Source organism: Heterocephalus glaber, unplaced genomic scaffold (genome assembly GCF_053883595.1).
Source record: "Heterocephalus glaber isolate CG9 unplaced genomic scaffold, H.glaber_assembly_v1.0 deba00001606, whole genome shotgun sequence".
NCBI lineage: Eukaryota > Metazoa > Chordata > Mammalia > Rodentia > Bathyergidae > Heterocephalus > Heterocephalus glaber.
Window position 1 is genome coordinate 38,844,236 of NW_028258377.1, and position 27,229 is coordinate 38,871,464.

The following is a 27,229-nucleotide window of genomic DNA, read 5'->3' on the forward strand; positions in this document are numbered from 1 at the left end:
TTACTGTGCCCCGGGCCCCCAACTCGTGGCCACACCAAGAGTCACAAGCTGAGCCAGTGAGGGAGGAGATGGATTTGCACAGCACCAGGCTCTAGAAATAGACAGGAAACGGGAAACTCAACTTGCAAAAAGACTGACTCAAATGACTCAAGTATGAAGCTCCAACATATTCCAGGACTTTTCTAGAGTGTAAAATCTATCAATGAATAAAACAGACAAAAATCTCTATTATTGCAGACTAACACCACCCCCCGAAAAAAAGAAAAGCTCATTTCCCACTTCTTTATCAGGATCTAATATGGTTAATGTGAATTTAAGACTAGAATACCATATTTTAAACCCTCACCAATTTACTAGGTCCCAGAGAAGCAAGGTGGGTTGTTTGTAAGTAACGGAAATGGAACTTCTTATGCGTAGTGAGGTTTTTAAAGGCAGAATCTACAGTTCTCCAGGTGCCCCCCTCCCCCAAAAGCATCCTTCCTGACTCCCCCTCGCCAGCGGGAACTGCTCCCCTCAGCCAGGCCTGGTGACGAATCAGGGGAGAGTGAGTTAGAAGGAAAGCTTGTTCCAACAACAGTCCATTTTCACTTGGCAACGCTAGTGTCCAAGCCCAGTGGGAGGAGCCATGTGGACTATCGGGTTGGTTGGGGGAGGGCCCCAGAAGAATCTTCCCAGACAGTGATGCGTCTACAACGCGTCACTTCCTGCCAGCCCTATGCCACAAAACCTGTTGCTGCGGCTCCTCGTCCTTTCTCCTTCTTCTCTGAGTCGCTGCTCTGGCTAATGTACCACGACCAACTCCTCATTACTTTTCTAGCTGACTTCCGGACTTTGACCCTTGGTGTCTTCCCATCCACTGTTCAGCCTCCACACTGGCTCTCTGGTCCCCTCAGCTCCATCCCCACGGACTTCGCTCACCTGCCTAGGCAGTCATCGGCTCTCTGCGTCAGGCTCTCCCCATGCTGTGGAGTCAGTTCCCACATGTCACTGTCAGGGATAAAACCCCTGACCCGCTACCATCTGAAGAAAGTCTACCTCCACCCCTTTCCACTTAACACTGTTTGCATGAAAAAATTATTCCGGGAACCCATTCCTATTGATTTAAATGGGAAATGTTTCAATGTATTGCATCTCAATCCCAAATCCTCAATTTCTTTTCTTTTTTTTTTTTTTTTTTGGTAACGGGGATCGAACTCGGGACCTTGCACTTGTGAGGCGGGTGGCAGAACCACTGAACTAAATCCCTGGCCCCATCCTCAGTTTCTTAAAACAGAAAACATAATAAAAGACTCATGAATAAACAGCAAACTAACACTTTCAGAAGTAAAATATTTTTTAAATGTTTGGATTTTTGTGCATTTAATTGTGGTATAACAAGAATGTAAAGTTTACCCGGGGATTTAGCTCAATGGTTCCAGTGCCTGCCTCGCAAGCACAAGGTCCTGAGTTCGATCCCCAGTACAAAAAAAAAAAAAAAAGAATGTAAAGTTTAAAACAATAATTCTTGATCACTTGCCAATTAATGTGACTCTGCTTTGTCCATCCCCTTAGCTGACTTTCAAAACCTATCCAATTGTTTTCTGTGAACTTTGATATGCTGTGAGTTGTAATTGGAGAGTTTGTGTTCGTCCGTTTTCTGTTACTATAACAAAATACCTGAGAAAATCAACTTAAAAAGAGGAGAGGCCCATTTTGGCTCACATTTGGAGGTTTCAGTTCGTGGCTGGTTGGCCCTGTTGCTTCGGCCTGTGGCAAGGCAGCACACCCTGGTGGGAGCACATTGTGGATCAAACTGCTCTCATGGCTTCTGGGGAGCAAAGAGCAAAGAAGAGGTGAGCTCTCACAAATCCCTTTAAGGGCACACCCTTAGTGACTTAGCTTCTCCCCTAGGGCACCTCTTCAAGTTTCCATTGCTTCCTAAGAAGACCAAAGGCTGGGGATCAAGCCTCTAAAACACAGGCCAGTGTAGTTTGGATGTGAAATGGGGGGACATGTCACATGTAAATTATAGTAGTCTTTCTCCACTGAGCCCCTCATTACCTTGTCTAAAAGTTTGTAGCTGGCCATGGTGGTGCACACCTATAATCCTAGCACTGGGAGCCTGAGGCAGAAGGGTCACCATGAGTTTAAGGCAGCCTGTGCAATATACAATAGTGAATTCAAGACCAGCATGAACTATATATCGAGACCCTGTATCAAAAAAAAGAACACAAAAGTTTGTAATGTTTGGGGACATAAACATATTTTCCAGTGTATGTGTTGGTGGAAAAGCATTGCACTGAGAGACAGCTTATGAAGAAACAATCTAGGTGGAAAACATTGACTGGGAGGTGTTCAGTAGGAAACGCAAGCTCTTATTCCTCCCAGAATACCCTGTGAGATTCCATACTGTGCACCTTTGCCTGCACTGTTCCCTGTGTTTCAGGACACCTGTCCTTTCCCTCTCATTGTTACAAGTTTTTCTGCTATGTCATTCAGGCTGACCTCAAACTCACTATATAGCCCAGGCTGGCCTTGAACTCACAATGACCCTCCTGCCTCAGCCCCCCAAATGCCAGAATTGCAGGTGTGCACTGCCATGCCCAGCTTCCCATAGTTTTACCTTTTCCAGAATAACATATAGTTGAAATCATAGCCTATGTGGCATTTTCAGATCAACTTCTTTTACTTACTAATATGCATTTAGGGTTCTCCATGTATTGATAGTGCATTTCTTTTTAACACTAAATAGTACTCCATTGTTTAGATATACTATACTTTATCCATTTCATCTACTGAAGGACATCTTGTTTGCTTCCAAGCTTGGAAGCTATAAATAAAGCTGCTATAGGGCCAGGGATTTAGCTCAGCCGCACCACGCCTGCTTCACAAGAGCAAGGTCCTGAGGTACTGAGTTCAATCCTGGTACCACAAAAACAAACAAACAAATAAATAAAATAAATACAGCTGCTATAAACACCCATATGCAGGTTTTATATGGACATAAGTTTTCTACTCGTTTGGGAAAATAGCAAAAAGCACTACTGTTAAACTGTGTGGTAGAAGTAAGAAACTGCCAACAGTTACCAAAGTGGCTGTGCCATTCTGTGCTTCCACCAACAGTGGATAAGTTTCTGTTGCTACACATCATCAGGAGCCTCAGGTGTTGGCAGTGTTCTTTGGATTTGGGTAATTTTAATAGGTAAACAATGGTATCTTGTCATTTTGATTTGGAATTCCCTAAGGACATATGATGTTGAGCATACGTTTATCTTCCATCTGTATATCTCTGGTGAGAGGTCTATTCAGGATTTTTGTCCATTTTTTAATCAGCTAAATACCTGTTTGATGCAACTAAAAATGGGAAGAGCTCATTACCAGTAAACTCTCACTAGAAGAACTTTGACAGGTTGCACTTCTGAAAGGAGAGAAACACCTCGAAGGAAGGTCTGATACAAGGAGGAAACCACACAGTTAATGATTTATACAGAATGGTGTTATCCTCCAAAAATGATTTACTTTACTTCTAGCAAGCAGTCAGGGTAGGGACAGATAAACTTCAGTCTGACACACCACTGATTGGAAGTGGGTTTTGTTTTACAAGACTGATCTTTTTTTTTTTTTTGGTACCGGGGATCGAACTCGGGTCCTTGTGCTTACGCAGCAGGTGGCGAAACCACTGAGCCAAATCCCCGGCCCCAAACACTGATCTATTTTGAGTTAGCTCTTATTCTTAGGGTATAATGCTTTGGGGTTTCTGCTACAGCCTGGAAGTATTCAGAGGAACTCCTCCTATTTGGTGAGCCATGAATTCCAATTTTTGTCCCACCAGGCCCATGAGACTCCCTAAAATGCTTCTTTATTCTGTCAGTCCTCAGTCACAACTGTCCTCTTCAGGTTTTCTGGTGCTCAGCCTCTAGATCTCTCAGCCCTACTTACTAATCAGTAAGCACCTCATGAAAAAAGCTATACTAAATGTCAAACTCCCTTCTAGGCTTCTCTCTTCCTTAGAATGTTGCTCCCTTGAGTCCTCATTGTCTTGATTCTTGCCAACAGATTTTTTTTTTTTGCAGTACCGGGGATCGAACTCAGGTCCTTGCACTTGCGCAGCAGGCGGTGAAACCACTGAGCTAAATCCCTGGCCCACCAAAAGATTTTCAAAAGGCTATTTGAGCCAGGTGTGGTGGTGCCCACCTATCATCCCACCAGTCAGGAGGCTGAGGAAGGACGATCACAAGTTCGAGGCCAGCCTAGGCAATTTAATAAGACAGTCTCAAAATAAAAAGGTTGCGGATGTAGCTCAGCTTACAGGCCCTGGGTTAAATCCCTAGTGTGAAAAAAGTAAATAGGAAGGGAGGGAGGGAAGAAGTGTAGGTTAACTGACCAGTTTTCTTAGTTCTTGGCGACAAGGCTGGCCTGTTACAAGCCAGTCTGTCATAGCCTGAACTATAACCATCCTGGTTATTGCAGGATCTAAAAAGGTAAACTGGGCTGGGGATTTAGCTCAGTGGTTCTGGCCCTTGCCTTGCAAGCGCAAGGTCCCGAGTTCAATTCCCAGTACCAAAAAATAAATAAACAAAAATAAAAAGGTAAATTGAATGGGAATGTGCTAGAAAACCACTAGTGCATGGTTCAAGTCTTCCATGTGACAAAACTCCTTTCCTTCATCCAGGAATACAATATTGTCTTTGAGGTACCATTTTGATCAGGCAGGCTAGTTTAAGATCTTCCTCTTGACCTTTACTTCATAGGTCAGAGAACCAATATTCTCTAAGAATGTTCATTCCATTTATAAATAGCTGGGAAAATAATCACAGGGTGTGAGAAAGATTCATGCTAAAGCACCACTTATCACTTGTACTAGGTGAGTCCTCCTCTAGGCAGAGAATCTAACAATCCTTGAAAAGTCTGGATATTTTCTTTTACCAGTGCAGTTATCCTGATGAATAGCTCTAGGCCTCCTCAGTAAAAGGCTGAAGAAAGTATATTATAAAAATAAATAAATAAAAACAAATAAATAAATAAAAAGAAAGTTTATTACATGTGTGTGTAGTGAGGTGTCGAGTTCTCCCATTTGATCAATGGACAGTGGGGCTATGATCTGCCTTTGATCTGGGAACCACCAGAGGCAGGGCTTGGTTTTCCACTGTGGTGGCTGATGTCAGCCTTCTACGCACAAGGTCTTGATTCTATCTGATTACATGAATATGCTGATTGATTACCTCCCTTGCCTCTAGAATCGATTTAATCTGTTAGCCCCCGTCATAGATCCCTGGAGGTAAAAGGTAACGATGCTCTGATGGGTCTTGTGGCCTTGCTGCTCACTGTAGTCACTGTGTCCACCTGGCCCTCCCTGGTTGCATGCTCCCAACCTGGCCTCATTCCGGAAATCTCATCTTGCTCTGACTTGTAGAGGACCCCTACAGCCAGCCTTTGCAGGGATGCTCATTTCTCTTCATCAGGGCAGCCCTTGCCACGTTAGCAAAGGAAGCATACTCCGTGCCCTCCAGGACATAGTCAGACAGTGCTTCTCACACAGGTACAGCGACTGCATTTTAGTACTCCTACCTCCCAGAGCTATTTGCTCCTTTCCTCCACACTAGGGAAGGTAGTTCTGGTGTCTCCACCTCACAGTCTGTTCAGCATCATCAGGGTGAGGTTCCAAGGGGCCACTTTAGTAAAACGTTAGGAACCGTTTTGGGTGTTCTTCAAGAAATGTTAAATTCTGAGCGATAGTGAATAACCACCATCCCAGTGAATTCAGTCCTATTCAACTCTAGTTCCCCCAGATGAACGGCCTCAGAATCCACTGTGTCCTGATCCTGACAGCACATATCAGTGAACCCCTGTGGACCCTAGGATTCCAAGACTGTATGTCTCATCTCCTAATCCCCCTCCTGCACGCTGCTGGAACTGGGATTCAGGAACTAGTTTCTTTTGCTAGCTGAATCCCTGTCAAGATCTATGATAGGTCTCCCACCACTTCAGCAGCTATTATATATAGTAGCTGCCCTCTTCCTATGGTGCCTTGCCCCCTCACCTGTGTGACGTCCTGCCAAGATGGTTGCTCCCACCAAAGAACAAACCCTTCTTCCCAGCATGCCCCTGTTCCCGCCTAGAAAGTAACCTAATACTCACTCACCTCCTACCACCTAGTGATGTCACCGGCTCCTCTGCTAGTCACTAACTCACTCAACCCCGCCTCAGCCCCTACACACCCCACCCCAGTCTCTAGAAAAGACTCTCCCTGCCCCGGCCATATTGCTTTTGTCTCTCGTTTGGTCAGAGACAGCCCGGCAGATCTATTCCCCTAATAAAGGCTTGTTGTGGCCTGGTCTGGTCTTGGTCTTCGGCCTTTTACCTGACAATCTATCCAGAAGGAGTGCTAGCTAAAGTAAGGATTGCTTCCTTCCTATTTCTTATTTTTGTTTCCTATCCCTACCCTTTTCTACCCTCACTCCTAACCCTAACATTAACCCTGGTAGCACTGATTCATTCTGCTGGCAACAACTGGTTACGGTTTGCAGTTTTTCTACCTTTCCTAGAACTAACTTCCACAGAGCCTGCCCGCTCTGAGACCTCAGCACTGGGACAAGCCCTCTCGAGAGGATCCCATGCCCATAGGACCCCTGTTCTGAGCTCAGGGCAGTGTCTTCTCCACAAACATCCCAGGAGCTTCAGATTTACAAGTTTTAGCAATTCTAACATCTTCCCTTTGTTTTCCAGTCATAGGGGTGGCAGGTGATTTCCACAATTGCCACCTCCATGATACCTGTTGTTTCCCTTTTTCGCTGGTCCAGTTTGGAATACCTGCCCAAGGATTCCTCATAGTCAGTTCTCTTTATTAAAAAACAGTGGGATAGTTTCCATCTCCTGATGAGTCCTTAAGGGATACAGGATGGTCTTAGATCTGGCTCGGCTTATTGGCCTGGAGAAATGAGGGGTGTTGAGGGAGGGTCATAGGGAGAGGAAATATCACCTTATATTCAAGAGAAATCACTATTCTATTTCCAGGCAAGGGGAAGCCAGGCTACCCTGGTGAGGAGGAGTCTGCTGCTTTTGCTGATCACAGGGACCTGGGGAGAACTTGGGGGTTGAGTCTCAGGTTCGTGGATCCGGATGATCCTACCTCAGGCTCCACAATCCCATCCTTTGACACAGAAGAGTATCAAAGGTACACAACTGTTCTCCTTTGCTGCTCCTCAAAGACTGAGAAATAACCAGACCCTGAGCCTAAATTTTAGCTCTGGCTTCCCCGTGGCTGCAGGAGACGGACATCTCTTGAAATCACCATTGATTTAATAAATGGTATTGGAAAAACTGGATTTCAACCTGCCAAAGATTAAAACTAGATCCCTGTCTTCCACCATGCACTAAACTAAAATCAAAGTGGATTAAAGATCTAAATATTAAAACAGAAACACTAAACATGCTGGAAGTTAGTAGAACTCTTGAAGACATTGGCATAGGAAAAGACTTCATGAATAAAACCTCAGTAGCACAGGAACTAGCACAAAGAATCAACAACTGGGATCTCATCTTATTAAAAAGCTTCTGCACTGAAAGAAACCACCAAGAGAGCTAAGAGACAATCTACAATGTGGGGAAAAATTTTACCAGCTGTTTCTCAGACAAAGGTCTACTATCTACAATATATAAAGAATTGAAAAAATTCAGACTCCCCCAAATTCAAAGACCCAATTCAAAAATGGGCATCTGAAATGAACAGACATTTCTCAAAGAAGTAAAAGCAGCAAATAAACATATGAAAAAATGTTCAACATCACTGGTCATTCAAGAGGTACAGATGAAAACAATGCTGATTCCACCTCACCCCAGAAAGAGTGGCTGCTACTAAGAAATCAACCAATCACAAATGCTGGCAGGTTGTGGGGAGAAAGGAACCCTCCTCCATTGTTGGTGGGAGTGCAGACTGGTGCAACCACTGTGGAAATCAGTGTGGAGATACCTCAAAAAACTAGGACTAGAGGTCCCGTTTGACCCAGCTATTCCTCTGCTGGGTATCGTCCCAAAAGAATTAAAAGAGTCATACCACAGGGGCTGGGGATTTAGCTCAGTGGTTCCACTGCCTGCCCTGCAAGCCCAAGGACCCGAGTTTGATCCCTGGTACCAAAAAAAAAAAAAAAAATCATGCCACAGCGATATATGTGCACCCACGTTTATAGCAGTACAGTTTGTAATAGCTAAAACTTGGAAACAGCCCAACTGCCCATCAACTGGAGACTGGATAAAGAAGATGTGGAGTTATTTTAATATAAAATGGAGTACTACACAGCCATAAAGAACGAGAAACTGGGCCGGGGATTTAGCTCAGTGGTTTTGTTGCCTGCTGCGCAAGCGCAAGGACCCGAGTTCAATCCCTGGTACAAAAACCAAACAAAACAAAATGAGAAACTAGAGACATTTATAGCTAAATGGATGCACACTGAGGCCATACTCTTAAGTGAAATAAATAGGACACACATGTGTAAATTCCAAATAGTTTCTCTGGTGTGAGAAAGTGAAAGTGTAAATAAGGATCAAAATGTATAATTGATAATGTGAAATAGGAAGAAAAGGTCTAAAGGGGTAGGGGAAGTGGGAGGGGAAGGGGAAAGGAAAAAATATGAGAAATGGAAACAAAGTCTTTGTAAAGAGGGAGGGGTGGAGAGAGTGAAGGGAAGGCAGGGAATGGGGAAAAAATAAGAACCAAGATCCATCGTGTACAGGTACAAGTTCCCAATAATGAATGTAACTGTATTGTACACCTAAAATGTACCAATAAACTTAATGGAAAAAAAAAATTAAAAGTTGTCATTGAAACCTTCTAGTGTTCAGAGGGCTGGGGAAGCTACAATGAGATTCTCCGTGCCTGACCTTCTCTTCTCTAGCACGTGCGAAGAGGTCCAGAACTCTGCAGTTTTTATATTAACACTATTCTCATCTACCCTGGATCCACCGTGTTCTCTTGCTTCACTCTCCCCTCACGCTTCAGCCCAATTAAAATCTTTAAAATTGCAGTCTTTGCAAAAGTCATCGCTCATCCACTTATCCTCAGCAACATGGGTTCCTATCATTTTAGAGAAGTGAACAATCCAACTTCACAATGCCATTCCTAGGCTTTATCAAAATTACAGCTGATAGTAGTTGTGACAGCCCAGGCTTTTCCTTCAGCAAGCTGAGCCTGAGGTAAAGGGCAAAGCATCAACATTTCATTTAGAAATTATAGCCTCCATTCGTGAGGTTGAGGAAAAAGCGGAAGTTAGGCAAGGAGAAGAGTGAAACAGGGTGGTTGAGCCAGTACTACACTGGCCTCAGCTTCACACGGAAGCATGACGAGGCACACCGGGTTTCCGGCAGGTGTGTTTGCATGCAGGCGGATTCATGCAGAGTGTTGAGCACAAGGGCGATTGTGCAACAGCGCAGAGAAAGGATGGAGCTGCGTCCCATTCCATACCCCACGGTCCATGGCACAGGAGCTCGATTCTCTGTCCTTTCAAACTGCATCATTCAGTCACCTGCAGCCAGATGAGACGCTGGACCCCATTTCATCTCCGTCCAGAGTGGAAGGAGTGGCTTGGTGAAAGCCGGGGGCCAACCGAGAGAGGTTAGGGCCTGGAGGTAGCCTGAGAAGACACACGACGCAGGGCCAAGTTCCACCTGTGAGCATCAAGGAAACTGAGGGTGTGTGTGTGTGTGTGGACTGAACCCAGGGCCTTTGCCCTGAGCTACATCCTCAGCCCTTTATTGGAGACGGGTACTGCCTCAGCCTCCCAGAGTGCTCAGACTACAGGTGAGTACCACCGTGACTGGCGTGAATTCGTGGGTTTGTTTGTTTGGTACCGGGGATTGAACTCAGGATCTTGTGCTTGTGAGACAGGCGTCCGCACCACTGAGCTAATCCCCAGCCCTTGAATCAGTCAAATTTTAAATCTCCCCTCAAAGGGGGAATGTACAGTTTTACAAGTGGGTCTTCAATCACATGCAACTCCAAACGTATAGAAACTCCTATAGAAAATAAACAAACCAGAAGCTAACATGTATCATACAAAAATAAGATAAAGGCAGCATAAAGAAATAAAATTATGGCCAGGGATTTAGCTCAGTGGTTCTGCCACCTGCCTCGAAAGCGCAAGGTCCTGAGTTTGATCCCAGGTACCAAAAAAATAAAATAAAACAAAATTATGAACCCGTACTCACTTATGAAAATGTTTGTAAAAATCAGACAAAGGATTCTCCATTGAAATCCAGGGTTTATTAAAAGAGATGTCGTAATGACTAAGTTGAGTTTATTTCAGGAATTTAACATATATTAGAGAATCTTTTAATGTAATTTAGCACATTAGCCTTTTTTCTTTAAATAGAAACATCACAGGATCCCAGGTTTGATCTCCAGTACAGCAAAACAAACAATCCCCCAAACAAATAAGCAAAACTAAAAAAATGTAGAGGGGGGCATGGTGACACTTGCCTGTCATCCTAGCTACTCAGAAGTCTGAACCAGGGACACCACTTGAGCCCAGGAATTGGGGGGCACCCAGGACAGCATAGCAAAAGCTTGTCTTTTAGTTTTCTCCTTTATTTATTTATTTTTGGTACTGGTGATCGAACTCGGACCTTGCACTTGCGAGGTAGGTGAAGCGTCGCTGATCTAAATCCCCAGCCCTAGAAAATGTAGTTTCAAAGATGATATAATTACAAACATAAGTTTTATTACAATTTTTTTTTTTGGTACCAGAGATCAAACTCGGGTCCTTGTGCTTGCACAGCAGGGGGTGAAACCACAGCTAAATCCCCGGCCTAAGTTTTATTACAATATTAAAGAATTTAAAAAGTTATTGAAAGACACACAGAGAACTTTCACAGATACGAAGATGATACTGTAATTTGGGAACTCATGTATAAATGTAATGCAACTCGTATCAAAACCCCAACAATTCTCTTCATGGTATCAACCAAGCCGATCCTAAAACAGCCTATTTATTCTTTTTTTTTTTTTTTTTTTTGGTACCGGGGATTGAACTCAGGACCTTGCACTTTCGAGACAAGTGGCAGATAGCCTATTCATTCTTGTACATGGAAGAATGAGGGTCTAAGAATAGTCAAAGCAATCCTAAAGAAGTGGGAGAACTTTCCTTACTTGATGTCAGACTTTGACAATTATATTGGTGTGGCATTGACAACTGGATAGAACAGTGGTTCTCAACATGATTCTTTCCCCAGAGAACATCTGGCAATTTTCAGTTTCCCAGCTGGATGGAAGGAGCACATACTACTGGTAGAGGCCAGGAAAGACAGAGCCCAGGGAAGCTGATCTACGATGCGCGAAACAGCTATCTACCGTCAAGAACTGGCCCATCCAAAACGTCAGTAGTGCTGAGGCTGAGAGACCCTGGAGTAGAGACACAGATCAACAAAATCTCGTTTTAAAAAAAGATAGAAAATATGACCTCGAGGTGGGTATGACCAGCAGAAAACAGCTGTGGCACTAACAGTGGGTAACTTGAGAGTCCGTTGAATAGGGACCATTATGCAAGCAAGAACAAGAAGCAGGGACAACCAAGTCCTCCGGGGCTCGTAACAAGGAGAGGGACTGGTCACTGCAACTCGAGATAAAGAGAGCTCTGTGGGCCGGGGATTTAGCTCAGTGGTTCCACTGCCTGCCTCGAAAGTGCAAGGTCCCAAGCTGGATCCCCGTACGAAAAAAAGAGAGAGAGAGAGCTGTGGCCGGAGGACCTCTCGGTAGGAGCCTGGACCTTTACTCAGGGGTCACCGCCAGCTCGCAGCAAGCTCAGGTAGCTCGAGTTCCCTCACTTCTCACCCCCTCATTTCCGCTCAGTGTTTGCCATAGCCAAGCCCAGTGGAGAACCTATGAACAAAGAAGTAATTAATGCCATCCGCAAAGGCCACAAGGACACAAGGCAGGCTGAAAGGAGGGTCTGAGTGAATCTGGAGGGGCAATGGGCCCTCTCCAGGCCAGGATGGAAGGAAAAAGAAGACACAAGGCTCAGCTCAACAAGAAAAAAATCAATAGGGCCGGGGATTTAGCTCAGTGGTTTCACCGCCTGCCTCGAAAGCGCAAGGACCCAAGTTCAATATCCAGTACAAAAAAAAAAAAAAGAAAAAGAAAAAAATCAACACATTCAACATTCATCAAGTTGTACCAGTCAGAGAATGAAGGCAACCCACAAGCTAGGACAAATACCTATGTCATGTATTTAAAACAGTGGATTAGTTTCTGGAATATATAACAAAGTCTTAATAAGAAAAAGATAAATAATCAACTAAAGGTAAATGACATGAGTAAACACTTCTCAGAACAGGAAACACAAATGGCCAAGAAACATAGGAAGAGATGTTCAACCTTGTTAGTAGTCAGGGAAATGCAAAACTAAACCACAATGAGATAACACTTCATTGTTACCACAAGCCTGGAAGAATTAAAAAGTCAGACACTACAAGTCTAGCTCAGAACGTGAAGTAGAAGGAATTCTTACATATTGTCAAAGTAAAATGGTACTTTTGAAACACAGTTCCTAGTAAAATTGAAGGCAGATGTACCCTGTAACCCAGAATTTCAATCTAGCCCAACTCAGAGAAATTCTTGCCCTTGAATCAAGAGACATAAATACATTAATAGCAACACTGATTTTAAATAAACTTTTAACTTTGGAACAATTTTACATCTACAGAAAAATTATGAAGCTAATACAGAGTTCCCATGTACCCAATTTTCTCTTCTTACATTAGTATGGTACAGCGATACTAACAGCTATTATTAACTAAAGTCTACACCTTATTGAGATTTCCTTAGTTTGCCTAACGTCTTTTAGGCAGCCTGCTTTGATGATGCTGGGGATTCAACCCAGGGCCTCACACATGCTAAGCATATGCTCTGCCACTAGCTAAACCTCCAACCTCTGAAGCATTGTTTTAAATAACTAAAACTTGGTGGGTCGGACCCACAAAGCGCCCATCAGCAGTAAAACAGAAAAACAAATTGAGATTTACTCATTCCCAGGATTACAGTAAACGAATGAGCCACTGTATGTCAACATGGATGAATCTGAAGGAATTCTGTTTTACAAATGAGGAGAGGACCAAGAGTTGGGGGGGGGGGGAAGGGAAGGGCATGAAAAGAGAATTCCACTGTGCTATGTCTCTGTACCAACTCCCCACAAGGAATGGAATCATTATTACTACAAATGTATACTAATAAAAAATAAAAACTAGACGAAAAAAAGTAAAAGGAAGTCTTGAATAAATACATCCGGCTGGGAGTGGTGCACGCCTGTAATCCCAGCCCACGGGAGGCTGAGGCAGGAGCATCCCCATGAGCTTGAGGCCAGCCTAGGCTACATACTGAGTTTAAGTCCAGCCTGAACTACATAGCAAGACCTTGTCTGAAAAATTAAAAAATAAATAAATAAATAAACCTATCCAACACGGTTCCATTTATAAAATGGTCAAAAATAGGCAAAAGGAAATCATATAATTTCAGGACATTTGTATATGAGATAAAATATCAAGCCTAGCAAAGAAATGATTAAGCCAAAATACCAGCGTAGTGATTATCCCCGGTGGGAGAGAGTGAACACTAACGGGAGGAACGAATTCTTTCCCTCGTGGGGAGAGAATATTCTTTTTAATTGAGCACTAGAAACTTGGGGGTTTCCTGTGTTTTAGACTGCGTGGGTAATATTTTCTCTGGTATGTGGGATCTGTTTCTTAATAAATGTTTTTTAAGCTGTCGTTTCTGTTCTTTTTTTTCCTTCCTGAAAGCACATTTTCCTCATCACCCTCCCACATTCCGGGTTAAGGGAAAAAGTGATGCTTTGGAGTCCGTGCACACAGGAGCCCAGGTCTCCTGGCCAAACCGGAGAGGAAGGTGCCTCTTATCGGTCTCTTCCAGCCCTCACACCTCGGGGGCTTCCTGTTTCTCAGAAGCTGAAAAGGTGCTGACACACGCGACGTGTGGAAGCCAGGCCGCTCACATGGAGCCGCCCGGAGCCCTCGGCTGGACTCAGCAGAAGTAGGGAGCAAAGCCAGACCCCGAGAGTGAGGTTCACACAGCAGGGCTCTGGCGCCTTCCGCAAGCCACCTCTCAGCAAGGGCTCTTACTGGGCGCTGCTGGGCTCGGGCCCTGGCTGCTCCGACCCGGCCGGACCCTCCTCGCTCTCCAGGCTCATGCGCCGCTTGTCTGTTCATTTGCTTGCTTATTCTCACTCCTCAGCAAGCACTCAGGGCCTGACCCAGGAAGCTCTGCTCTAGAGCTGGTGACACCCCAGGGAGCAGACAAAGCCCTGCTCTAGCACAGTTGTTCCCGTAGAGAGTCAGTCAACAAACAGAACCACTACACTGTGGTGAGTGCGATGGAGAAAAGAGGGGCAGAGCCAGGCATGGTGGTGCATGCCTGTAATCCTAGCACTCAGGAGGCTGAGGCAGGAGGATCCCATGAGGTCAAGCCATCCTGGACTACACAGCAATAACCCTGTGGAGGCCTAAGGCTGAAGTCAGGCAGAGTTGAGGCTCTGCCTTCTCTGCCCGCACGCTGGGCGCGAGGGGATGACCAGACCTAAAGTACAGGCTCCACGGGAGGCCCGTTCTTCTGAGAAACGTGCACGCGTCGCGTCTACGCCAGGCGCCAGGCCAGGCGGTGAGCAGGAGCCGCGCCTCCTCCGCGGCGGGGGAGAGTGACCGACAGGTCAGGCAGAGGCGGAGCCGGCTCCCGAAAGCCTGCCTGGACAGCGGGGCCGGCCGGGCCACAGCGCCGGCGCGAGGGTGAGGCGCCCAGGGGAGGGAGGGCTCTCGGCCGCAGAAGGACCCGGCTCCACGGTGGTGTCGGGAAGTCCCCGAGAGCTCACGGCAGAGCAGGGCCAGCGCGGACTCGGAAGCCCTGTGGTCTGGCGCGGAAGCTGTGGCCGCGCCCCGGCGAAGCGGTCGGGAGGCGGGGTGAGGGGAGGAGGCAGAGGCCCAGCGGGCAGCGGGCACCGACGGCTCCCGCCTCCTCCGCACGCAGCGCCCAGACCCGAATCCCACTCGGAGCCGGACAGGCCCCGCCCTCCCACTGCGCGTGCGCCTCCCGCGACGGTGTCCGGCCCCGGGCTGCCCCCTCGAACGCCGGGGAGGACGGGCGCTCGGCTTCTGAGCCCCTCTGCCCGCGAGCCCGAGGCCCCGCGGTGCCAGCCTGCGCTCGCGCTGGGCCCTCGCGGCCGCCCGTCCTCCTGACACTGCCGCGGGGCGCCCCCGAGTGGGGCAGCGGCCGACCTGCGAGTGCCGCCCCGGCTGACTTCGTCCTCGCAGCCAAGCCGGACCCGCCCAGCTCTCCCGGGGCAGAGCCCTCCTTGGCAACACTAGCGTTCCTGTGGGCGTTTCTCCCTGCACGAGGGTTGAACCAGGCCCTTCACACTAGCTGCGTCCCACCCACCCCTCTTGCCAGACTGGTCTCGAACTTGCGACCATGCCACCTCAGACGCAGTGTGGGAGCGGTCCCGGGCCTTTACCCGGGCGGGGCTTCCTCTCAGCCTAGGGTCTGCGACGCCTCCCTCTCGCACCCAATCCTCTTTTACCTCTCTCTGTTCCGTTGCGGTTGCTGCCGCCGGAGACGAACCCGGGTCCTTCGGCTAAGCGCGCGCGGCACCGCGAAGCTCCCTTCCCGCACCCCCTTGTCCAACCCGAGACCACGGTTACAGCCCGGAACCCTCGGTTTCGGCCCGCCACCTCCCTCTCCGGGCCGAGCCGAGTGCTTCCGGGAGAGCGACCCTGCGCGCCGAGGAAGGTGCCCCCTGGCCCGCGGACCTGCACCGGCACCGCCCCCGGTGGCCAGCGCCAGGCCGGAGGCCCGGTCCCCTTCTGCCCAGGAGCCGTGAGCCCTGCGGGGATCCGCCCCAGCCGACCCCAGCAGCATCCTGAGTCCAGTTCTGAGGAGAGAGGGCAGGTTTCAGAAGAGCCAGAGCTTGGGAGGCCTGGAGAGCGCCTGTCTCGCCCCCGAGCCTTCTCTGGGCTCCTCTATGCCTCACCCTCGGCATACGACCCAGCAAAAACAAACCCGGAAATCAGGGGCCAAATTCATGGACAGTCGTGGACAAAATTGCAGCTGTATCAAAACTTGCTTCTTCCCCAGGATTGGAGATTGATCCAAGGGTCTTCTCACTGAGCCACTTCCCCGGCCCTTTTCTTTTTCTTTTCTTTTCTTTTTTTTTTTTTTCATTTTTCATTTTGAAACAAGGAATAGCTAAATTGCCCAGGATGGGCTCAAATTTAAGATCCTTCTGCCTCAGCCTCCCAGAGTGCTGGGATTATAGGCGTGAGTCACCACGCCCAACCGAAAACACCACTTCTCTCTCTGACTGAGCTCTGTGGAGAAAGAGGCTGCAGGAAAAAGCCAGTGGGCATTTCCCGTGAGTGGGACTCTTGCCCACATCCTCCTGGTACAGGAAATAATACCGGAGATGAAATATGAAACATTGTATCTCCCAACCTGTTAGATGTCTGATATGCTGAGCTAGGTGTTCTCTAAAAATCGAAGAATGAATTCTAGGAACAACGGCGGTTAAGAGTAGGAAGATATTTATTGATAAGATAGCTCCTAAGAGGGAGGAGGGGACCCGAGTGGGCAGCCCTGGGGACCCCACATTACAGAGGAGTTTTACAGAATGAATTCTAGGAACAACGGCGGTTAAGAGTAGGAAGATATTTATTGATAAGATAGCTCCTAAGAGGGAGGAGGGGACCCGAGTGGGCAGCCCTGGGGACCCCACATTACAGAGGAGTTTTACAGAGCAAAACCCACCTGGGAACAATGTGGGCCACAGCCACATTGTCCAATAAGGTTACAGGTACAGTCACTTGGGTAACGGTGGTCCAGTCGGGAGACAAGTCACGTAACAAGCGTGCATGGGAAAAACAAAGATTCTCCTAGGAAGCGGTGGGTCCAGAGGTCTCTGGTCACCCACGGGGCGGCTGATGTCTATCTAGACTTCATTAGGCCCAGTGTCTGTTCTTTGAGGAAGCATGCAGGTCTGGTCATCTCGTCCTTTTCTTGAGGCCTGGCCTTCAACAGATGTGTCTCTGGCCGCTGTTGCGGTGTGTTTCACCTTTGTCCTGACCCTCTCCAGGACCTGGCCCTATCTGACTGCCTGTAATATTTCTACCTAGCTCGGCTGTCTGTAATACTTCTGTGCCTGGATTTATGAAGCCCATGAAATCTATTTGCTGTGCAGAATATTCCAGATCAAGGGACGTTGGGCCTCTTGAATAGGAAACCTTTCACAAACAGGAGACAGACCAGGAACCGATCCTGAGAACAGCAGGCACCTAATCTCCTCCTTCCCTTTAATGCCCTGTCAGCCCTTCCTCCCCGAGAGGGAGCTGCTTTGGGCACTGTGGAGCCCTCGGGCCCCTCTCAGGTCTTTATCCTGAATAAAGCCTGTCACTACTGAAGTTTTTCTTTCTCGCTCTTTTAATTCGTACAGGGGGTAATCCTACTCACTCCCCGGATCCCAGCACAGTGCTGGGGTGTAGGCAACACACACAGCGAGTGCTGTGTCTCTTTAAAAGAGTTCCCTCTCCCAGCACCCAGCTTTCTACTCCATTTCTGCCCCCTTTTGGATCTCGTTTGGGCTTTTGTCCCTAAAATCTGTCCAGCTGTCAGAGCCCTGGGCTGGAAGTCAGGTGTGCTCTCTCTTGGGGCTGTGAGCGGGCAGGTTTGTTGACCCGTTGTGGAGAAAGAATTCTCCTGATGAGTCAGGAAGAGGCAAGAGAAGGTTTTGTGGGGGGTTTTTTGTTTTTGTTTTTTTGGTACCAGGGATAGAACTCAGGATCTTGAGCTTGCGAAGCAGGAGGAGGCGCCACTGAGCTAAATCCCCAGCCGTAAGAGAAGGTTTGATTAGACAGACCTTCTAGGACACGCTCAGGAGTGGGCGGAGTGCGGGTGCTCAGAAACCTGAGACGTGTAAGGGGCTGGAGTTGGATGTGTTTAAGGGGTGTCTTCCAGGAGGGGTATGGAGGTGTGGGCCTCACTGTGTCTGGTTAGGGTGGGAGCCATCTACGTGTGTCTGAAGTTGGGATCTGCTGCTGACCAGTGTCACTGCTTCATCGGGGATGAAGGAAGCAAGTTCACAGGTGAGAAGGACAGGTCAGAAGCCCGGATTTATAGGTTTATTGTAAAAGTGTTTTTCTTTCTTTCATCTTCCCTCAGTCCAGGACGTGAGTGGCATAGAAAAGCACCTGGTGCCCTACCCACAGATGCAGCGCCAGCTCTGTCAGTGTCGTGGGGATCATGGTTATCTTACCACAGGTTCCCTGGAAGCTACATCGCAGTTGAGCAATGAGTCCGTAGTAGAACATTAACTTTCCACCTTCCACACAGACATCCCTACATGACCTCATCCCTTGACACTTCCTCCCCATCCCAAGACGACCGCAAAAGTCCCTTTCAAGTACAGACACATGTATTTCATTCTGATGTTCTTGACCGCTAACATTGGCCAATATTTACATATTTGTTAATTCATTTTACCCGGGAGAACTGTTTCTAGCAAAGCCCAGGGCAGGGCACTGGACCCTGTCACACAAGAACATTATGCCAGTCTTCAAACAACACTTGGCTGTCTTTGGACTTGAGACAGATGGACCGCAGAACCACTGAGACCTGATGAAATCATCCCTGGGGTGGTATTTCCAGACCCCCTGCATGTTAAACTCAGATATGAAAATCTCAGCTCTTCACCCCGGTGGAGCGGCCTTTCCTTGGACACCCCCACATGCCCCACAGTGTGTCAATAAAGTCTTAACGTTTCTGTATTCCTTGACTGTTGGTAAATCCCTTTACCACCGTGACACCAGTCTCTCCTACACTGAGTCTTGCGAGGCAGGTATGCAAGCCAGGTGTGGTGGCACATGCCTGCGATCCCAGCACTTGGGAGGCTGAGGCAGGAGGATCGATGTGAGTTTGAGGCCAGCCTGGGCTACACAGTGAGACCTTGTCTCCAAAACAAAATGAAAGAACAAACAAAAAATGTGATCTTTGTTTTAACCATTAACATAGTTTAAAGAAGTTAGGAGCAGAACTGGATGTTATGTTAATGTAGATCTTTACTGTTTCTGTTGGTCTTCATTCCTGATACTCCAAGTTAATTCCAACATCATTTCCCTTCTGTTTGAAGAACTTCTTTAAGAAATTACTTTTGGAGGTCTGCTGTTGAGGAACTCTCTCTTCTTCCCTTCATCTGAGCACGTCTTTGTCTTCCTTTCACTCCTGAAGCACATTGTCACTGGATAGCCTTGAAACCACGAACAACAGAATTATGAGTTGATGGCTCTTCTCCTTCTGCACTTTAAAGATTTGATTCGCCTTCCTTCTGATCTCCACAGCAAGACTCTGGGCTCTCCTCATGAGAAATGGGAAGTAATTGGAACTGTTGGTTTCCTCTACAGAATGTGTTATTTCTCTCTGGCCATGATACATACAGCATATATTCTTTAGCTGTATGCCCTTTCACACACTCAGGAAGTCTTCCGCCAGGATTTCTTCAGAACTTTTGTTGCACTGCAATCTTTCTCCACTCCTTCCGTAACTCCAGTGAAACGAGCATTTGACCTTATGGAATTGTTTCATTCATCCCTAGCACTCTATTCATTATTTATTTAGTATGTTCTATTTCTTTGTTGAGACTTTCTATTTTTCCATTTATTTCAAGAGTGTTTACTTGGAATAGTCTCATTATTCTCCATAATTTTGTTTTGTTTTGGTTTTTGGTAATGGGGATCGAACTCGGGTCCTTGCGCTTGCGCAGCAGGCGGCGAAACCACTGAGCTAAATCCCCGGCCCTATTCTCCATAATTTTAAAGTCTTTGTTACTTAATTTCAATATCACATTTTTGGTGTCTTTTGATTGTGTCCATTTCCCATGCAAATTGAGATTTTCCTGGACTTCCTATGGCAAGAAGATTGTAATTTTACTGTTCATCCTGGGCATTTTGAATTTTACATTATGGAGAATGTGGATGCTTATTTTTTGTAGGCAATTAACCCAGCTGGTATCAGGCCACAAGGGCTGACAGGCTTTCTGCGATTATGATTTCAATGTCAGTTGCCTCTTCTGGGCCTTGGAAGTCTGACGTCTCCAGGGTCAGAGTGAAAACCGGAAGTTCCGTTCTTGAGTCTTCGGTAAGCTGGATCTACGCATGTTCAGCTTGGAGGTGAGCCCAGGAGCTTGCAAACAACTTTATGGGGTCAGTTTCCTGAGTTCCCCCACGATCTCACTGATAACTTGCTGGTCCCTCTGGTCTCCTCTTCTGGGTCCTCAGCAGAAAACTGGAGTTTTAGCTGTCTCGCTCTGCTGTGCACTCATTTGGGGGGTAGGGTGGGGGTGAACACGTGAGCAACAGTGTTTGTCCAAATCTGTTGGAATTCCTCTAACAGACAGGGTTTATCTCTAGAGCTTTAGATGCTTTGGGTCTCCCGTCCATTGCAGCAGGAAGGTCAGGGGCTGAGGACTGGGAGAATGGAGAAAAGACCAAAAGGGAATATTTTCTCCCTCTGTGAGCCATCTCCACCCTCAAACCATAAATAAAGGGCTCCCCCTGCAGTTTTCCTTGTCTATAGCCTGTTGCTGACTTTAGCTTTTAAACTGCTTTCAATCCAGCCCAGAGAGTGTTGAGGGGAAAAGGGAAACGCCCCCAATTCAATGGTACTTCATATTCTTATGCTCTTTCCTAGTTCACCTGCTGCTGTTTACTCTTCCAAGTCTGCCACTGCATTCTGCCCATGTTTTATTGCTTTATTTAGTGGGACAGACAGGGTGGGGGATGTTTACCTCATCTTGCCTCAACCTGGAACTTAGTGGTAGCCCACTGTACCAGATATATTAGAATCATTTAGCCATTACTTTGTTGATGGCCAATTTTGTTGTTTCCAGTTTGGGCCTCTAACAAATCAATCTGCTATGAAGATTCATATGCAAATCTTGGGTATAGACACACACTTTCATTTACCTTGGAATTGTATGGCTAGGTTGTATGGCATGTGTTTGTTTAGCTTTATAAGAAATGGAAAAATTGTTTTCCAAAGTGACTGTATTATTTCCCTTTCCTACCATGTCATGGATTAGATCAAGAGCGATGCCCAAAACTCTCACGTGCAGGGCTTTTGGAAGGTGATTGGATCCTAGGGTGTAATAGCCGACATGGGGTCTAATCAGAAGGGGTGGTCACTGGGGGTGTGACCTACAAGGGAATTAGCTTCTGCCCTGCCTCCTCGCTTTTCTCTGCTTCCCGACCACCATGATGCAAGCAGCTTTCCTCCCCAGCAGGCCCTTCTACTGTTCCTCTTTTCCTTTGGATGGGCTGACTTGCATGGACTGACACCTCTGAAACTGTGAGCCAAAGTAAACCTCTCCTCCTTTAGTGTGTGGGTTGCCAGTATTGTGTCCCAACAGCGAGGACAGTGACTAAGATCACCACCAGCTGAGGAGCACTCCACCAGGCAGAGTCAGTCCTTCCCATTTTGGCCACCCTAGTGGATGTGTAATGGTGTTTCACTGTGGTTTGAATCGCCATGCCCCAAATGACTATGGTGTTGAGCACTTTTTTCATACATTTCTTTATTCTTTGCACATCTTTTTTTCTGTGTGTGTGTGTGTGTGTGAAAAATCTATCCAAATCTTCCACCCATTTAAAGAATTGGGCAGTATTGAATTGTAAGCATTCTTTACACATTCTAGATACAAACCCTCTGTGGATATATGTTTTACAGACATTTATTTCCTCCCCTTCTGCAGCCCCCATATTTTGTTCACCTGTTTGTCTTCCCCTCATCCTCTGCCTGGATCCATGGCCCCATTCTCTCACTGTTACCACCCGGTCCTGGGTCATCCCTCCTGGGTCACCATCCTACTCCTAGGGGCCTCCCTGCCTCCACACAGGCCCCGCTGCAGTCCACTCAGCACAGTGCAGCCTGGGAGCTTCCAAAAATGCACACTGGGTCATTTCATCCTTTTTCACATCTTTCAAGTGGTCTCCATCTCCTTGCTGTAAAGCTCAAGTCCCTGACCAGCGGCCCCAAATGCCCCACATCATACCACCCCAGCCTACCTCCTCTGCCCCATTTTCTGTCCTTCTCCCCTTTGCGTCCCATTTTGTAGCCACATTCACCTTGTCCCTCAAGCACACTCAGCTCCCCCTCTCCCTGGCCCTGGCCCTGGCACTGGCCGTTCCCTCTGCCGGGCATACTCTTCCCCCATTCTGCCTCCTGCCACCCATCTGTCACTTAGAGAACTAAAGTGTCACCTCTCATACAAACATTCCTTGGACGCCAGATCTAACATGACCACTTCTATACTATAAAACCGTGCTATTTTATTTCTCTACAAACACGACACTTTTCTTGTTTATATATTGCCTGCTTCCACTGGGAAATGAGTTTCGGGAGAGCAGGGACTTCGTCTTGTTCATTTCTGTATCCTAGTGTTGAGAGCCAGGCCTGGCATGTAGCACAGGCTTGAAACACTCTTATTGGGTTCTATGCCCCTAGCACACTTCTGTGCCTGGCACCTTGGCACAGAGTAAACGTGTGCTCTCTGAATTCGTCACAGAATCCTTTCCCATGGCACCTGTGGTGAGTAAACTATCTGTGGCTAGAAAGGCAAGAAGACACATGTGCAAGACAAAGACAAGTGACAAATCTGCAGAGAAGATCAGTCCCTTCACAAGTACCTGGGAGTGTCGTGACGCAGTTGCCACATCTCTGGTCCTGGTGTGGGCCACCCCCGGGGAGCCCCGGCTGCTTTGGCTGCTGGTGCTGTTGGGCCCACACCTGATACACCCAGGGTGACGGCACCGTCGGCAGCACAGCCCAGCGGCCTTTCCGAGGCCTGCCTGTCAAAGGACCCAATGCCGTTTACTCTGCTCCTGTGCCCCTGGTGTGTGCAGGTTGCTCTTCCCATCCCACTGCCTCTGCCTGGGAAACCAGCTCTCCCCCTGCTGGTGGCAGTTCAGAGCTCCCAGCACTCTGGGCTCCTCTCCACCTGGCTTGCCAGCTAAGTGTGGCCCTGGCTGCGTGACTCCATTTGGCTTTGTGGACTCTCCTATGGACCTCATCCCTTTCCTGGTAGCTGAATGGTACAAGAAATCTCTGTGCAGAGCTTACACTGCCCTGGTGAAACAAATGGCAGCCAGCACCAGACCTGGGATGCGGGAAGGAGCTGCTTTCCTGAGCTCAAAGCCCTCTCTGAGTCCCCAAGAGAAGTGCTGTCTTGTCCTGCCAGAGAAGCCTCCCTGCCTGTGCTCCCAGGAGCCACACGAAGCCTCAGCTGCCATGGAAACAAACTCCCTGAAGGGCTGGCTTCTTATCTGGGGAGGGGACTCCAGGTACCAGAGCTGTGGTGGGCAGGGTTCCTCAGGGAAGGCTGGCCTCTCTGCTTTGTGGTGGAAACTTTTCTGGGAAGACACATGGCTTCCGGGTCTCATGGCCCACGGGGTCAAGGCAGCACCAGGCCCTGTCACACCTCTGTCCCTTGGGTACCTCATCCAGTGCTTCAAAGTGGTCCCTGTGCCCCAAGGCACTAGCCTGAAGGCGGGGGGTTTGTCTGGACAGCCAGGCAGCTGGTCATAGATTTGCTCAGATTTTAATCTATGGGCATGTCCCTTTCTCTGTTCCCCTCCTTGGCTTCTTGGGACAGGAATTCTAGGAATAATTCTTTTTTTTTTTTCTCGTTGTCCACGAGACCTTTACTGGGAACTCGTTAAGATGCCTGGCGTAGCATCCTTTCACAGTTCTAGGCCAAATCCTCGTGGGCCTGGGGGCTTGCTCAAGGGAACTTGAGGCAGTGCCTGTCCCCACCTGGAGAGCCAAGGCCTCTCGTGGGATGCAGGGCCTCTCGGGCCATGATGCCCCGGGGAGAGGCGGGGACTCTGGTGAAAAAAGGCTTCCTGTAGCAGCCATTTTAGAAAGTCCCATCTCTACTCTGCTTGGGTCCTGGCCTTTCTGGCATCTGTTCAAAGGCTACTAACCAAGACAAAGGTGCTCTGTTTACCAGGGGACACCTGTCTGTCTACCTTAGCCACAGTCCATCATTCATTCCCGCCGTGCCCTCGCCAGCAGTGCTGTCCCTGCTCCCTTCTTTCTCCCTTCGACCCGCCCCCCATAAGAAGGTGTGGTTCTCCGCATTGGCCAGCAGAGGGTGCTGCTGTCACAGGGACCAAGCTTCAAGAATAAGGGCTGGGGCAGCCAAGGCGCTAATCCTGTGGGAGCACAGGAGGACTTGGGGCTTGACTCTGTTCTTTCTGGACAGCAGAGGCGATGGACTGATAGACCCACCCCACCCACAGGGGGCCAGCCTTATCCACCCTTCCCTGCCTGGTGTGCTCACACACCTGTGTCCAACGTACAAAGCTGAGCAGACTTGTGGCATCGTTTCAGATTCTAGTCGTGGACACCCGTGACCGTGCTGGAACCCCTACCTCCTGCCCCACTGTAACTCAATGCCCTGGGCTCCCTAGACTTACAAACTGGGATGGAAGCTAAGGCCCAAGGTCTTGCCTTGGCCGGACTGTGGGCATATTTGCTCCCTGAACAGGGAACCCAGGGAGGGCCTGAGGGGCCCCCACTCTAGCCCATCCCACATCCTGGCCATCCTCAAATCTTGTGTTCTGATTTGGGGATGGCCAAGATAACTCCAAATATTTGCCAACTTAGGCCACAGCCCTAATCCAGCTGGGTCACCTGAGCTGCCCCCTGTCTGGCACCTGTGTGCAGCAGTGTCCTGGGCTAGGGTGAGACCCATGAGGTGCCCGCTGATTCCTTCAAGGAAGCACCCACTCTCGGGCTGGTACACATCAGCGTGGGTTCCCGACAGTGAGTGCCTCCTTTGCGTGCTGGTGTCACAGGCTGGGTCTGAGGGTCCCCGAGGCTGAAAGGACCTTCACCCACAACTTTAAAATAAGTATGCAGGTTCTCTGACTCCCATCACGGAAAAAGAGCTTTCAGGACCTGTCAGTGACAGAGGCAGGAGAAGGATTTATTAGAGGGAGATACAGGACACACTGCAGAGTGGCATGCAGGTGCTCAGAGTGCTGAGGCACGAGGCACAAGCCAGGGTGGGGGCATTTACAGGCTGATTTCAATATGGGTGATCTGGGATCTGTAGTCTCGCTGTCTGCTGCGTTACAATGCAAGCCACCCACACAGGTTTGAAGTGGAGATGCATCTCCAGTGCAGCTGCTTTCTGGGCTGTGGGGAAGGGCAATGTGCAGGTGAAAAGGGAACGGGAGGACCAGTTTGGAGCTCTTGAGCTGCCCAGGTTTGCTGTTTGGGGGGAAGAAAAAAAGTAAATAGCCCAGGCTTATGTTCTAAAGCTGCAGTTTCTCTTTAAAAGTACAATTTTAGGGCAGGGAATTTAGCTCAGTGGCACCTAGCCTGCCTCTCAAGTGCAAGGTCCTGAGTTTCATCCCCAGTACCGGAAAAAAAAAAAAAGGTACCAACATTCCTCATGAGGAGTTGGTACATGTACATAAAGTACAATTTTTTTGGTACCAGGGATCAAACTCAGGACCTTGCACTTGCAAGGCAGCCGTGGGCACCACTGAGCTAAATCCCCAGCCCAAAAGTACAATTTTAAATTCTCGCTTTCCTGCTCTCCTTTCTACCTAGTTTTATTTCTTCTGTCCTACTTCATCCCCGTCACCACCCAGACTTTGCTCCCTTACACTCTGGGGTTGCAGAAGGCCGATGTTCAGGCTAAGGAGGGCACTGATCTAAAGGAGACGTAAGAATATCTATTGGGTCCTCTCTTTCGAAGAAGCATCATCTTTTGATAGTTTGAAAAAGAGGGCAAGGACACACGAGACATTAGCCTACAACAAGGACGAGTCGCTGGTTCCTGACAGCCAGTGCCTCCTTCAGTGCAAGGAGATTCCTGCCTCTACCTGGTGCCACCTGTCTCCGAGGCAGTCACAGAGAGCTTTCCAGGGCACAGCTCAGCCCTCAGTGGCCCTCACAGGGCCCAGCCTGGAGTTTGGCTCAACAGACACCCTGGCCTGGGCCTTGGGCCCAGAAGGGAGAACTGTCAGTGCTGCCCTGAGTGCCGCTGTCTTCCAGTACAAAGCCCATGCCCTATGTACGGCACATGGCTTCTTCCAGGGGGGCCCTTGGGGGGGGCAGCTCAGCTCCCGGGACAGCCGACCCAGGCCACATGGAGAGCAAGGTCCGGCCTGCACTGTGGTCCTCAGGTCTTTCCGGGGGCTGCTCCTGCACCCTGGAATGCATCTCCTGCTCTTTGCCTACTGTACGTTGGCTTAGCCCTCTAGGGCTTGCTCGTGGCCCCTCCTCAGAGTAGCCATCCACAAATACCAGCTGAGACAACTTGCTCCTGTCCTGCTTGGGTATGACATCCGTCTGTCATTCTATTATACATAGTAAGGTAGGGAGAACTATTACAGGGAGTGAGACTGCACCGGGCCCTTGAGGGAGTCAGTGCAGAAGATGAAAATACAACATAACTGTGGCTGGAGGGCGTCTGTCAAAGCTCAGGCCTCAAGATAAAGACAACATGACCAGGCCTACATGCCTCCCCAAGGGCTAAGCAATAAATTGAAGATTAGATTATAATTGATATCACCTGGTCCAATAGTCTAGATAGACAGACATCAGTCAGTCACCCACATGGGTGACTGGGACCTCCCGATCCATCCCTTCCTAAAAAGGTCCTTGTTCTTTCTAGGTATACTCACTACGTGACCTGCTTCCCCACTGGGTCAATATTTCCTAAGCAGCTGTACCTGTAATTATACTTTTGACCCATGTTGTACCCACCTTGTGATTTTGCTCTATGCAGTGAAGTCCATGACAACCCACTTTCAGGTCCCCTCCCGTCTCTCAGGAGTGCCCTCTCTCTCTCCCTCTCTCTCTCTCTCACACTAATTTTTCCTCCCCTTCACCTCCATTGTTCCTTAGAATTCATTCTTTGATTTTGGGGAACATGACCTCAGCGTATCTGACATCTAGCAGCTCGAGAGTTCTATTATTTTCCCTATATCAGCACCGGGTGAGACAATCAGCTCCTGTGCCCACAGCCCCAGCATCTCTGTCCCTTTGCCTCATACTTGGGTGCGATGTGCATCTGTCATTCCACACTTACTAGATCCCTGCTCTCCACAGGCAGAGTGCTGGGGCGGGGGAGGTGGCTCCTCAGGACAGCTCCCATGCAGGTTAGGGTTGGGGACCGTGGCCCTGGCTTCTAAGTCCCCCAGC

General features: G+C 48.3%; 1 protein-coding gene across 2 annotated transcripts in view; it reads right to left on the minus strand.

The window, feature by feature from the left end:
* Rad50 (RAD50 double strand break repair protein) overlaps nt 1-15,673 on the minus strand; it is a 138,690-nt gene extending 123,017 nt beyond the window's left edge. The window contains exon 1 of one of the 2 annotated variants that reach the window (XM_087194551.1): nt 15,549-15,673. The gene's annotated coding sequence lies outside the window, so the exon portion shown is untranslated. The remainder of the gene's footprint in view (nt 1-15,548) is intronic. The other variant, XM_087194550.1, reaches the window with a different exon arrangement.
* Nucleotides 15,674-27,229: the final 11,556 nt, after the last annotated feature.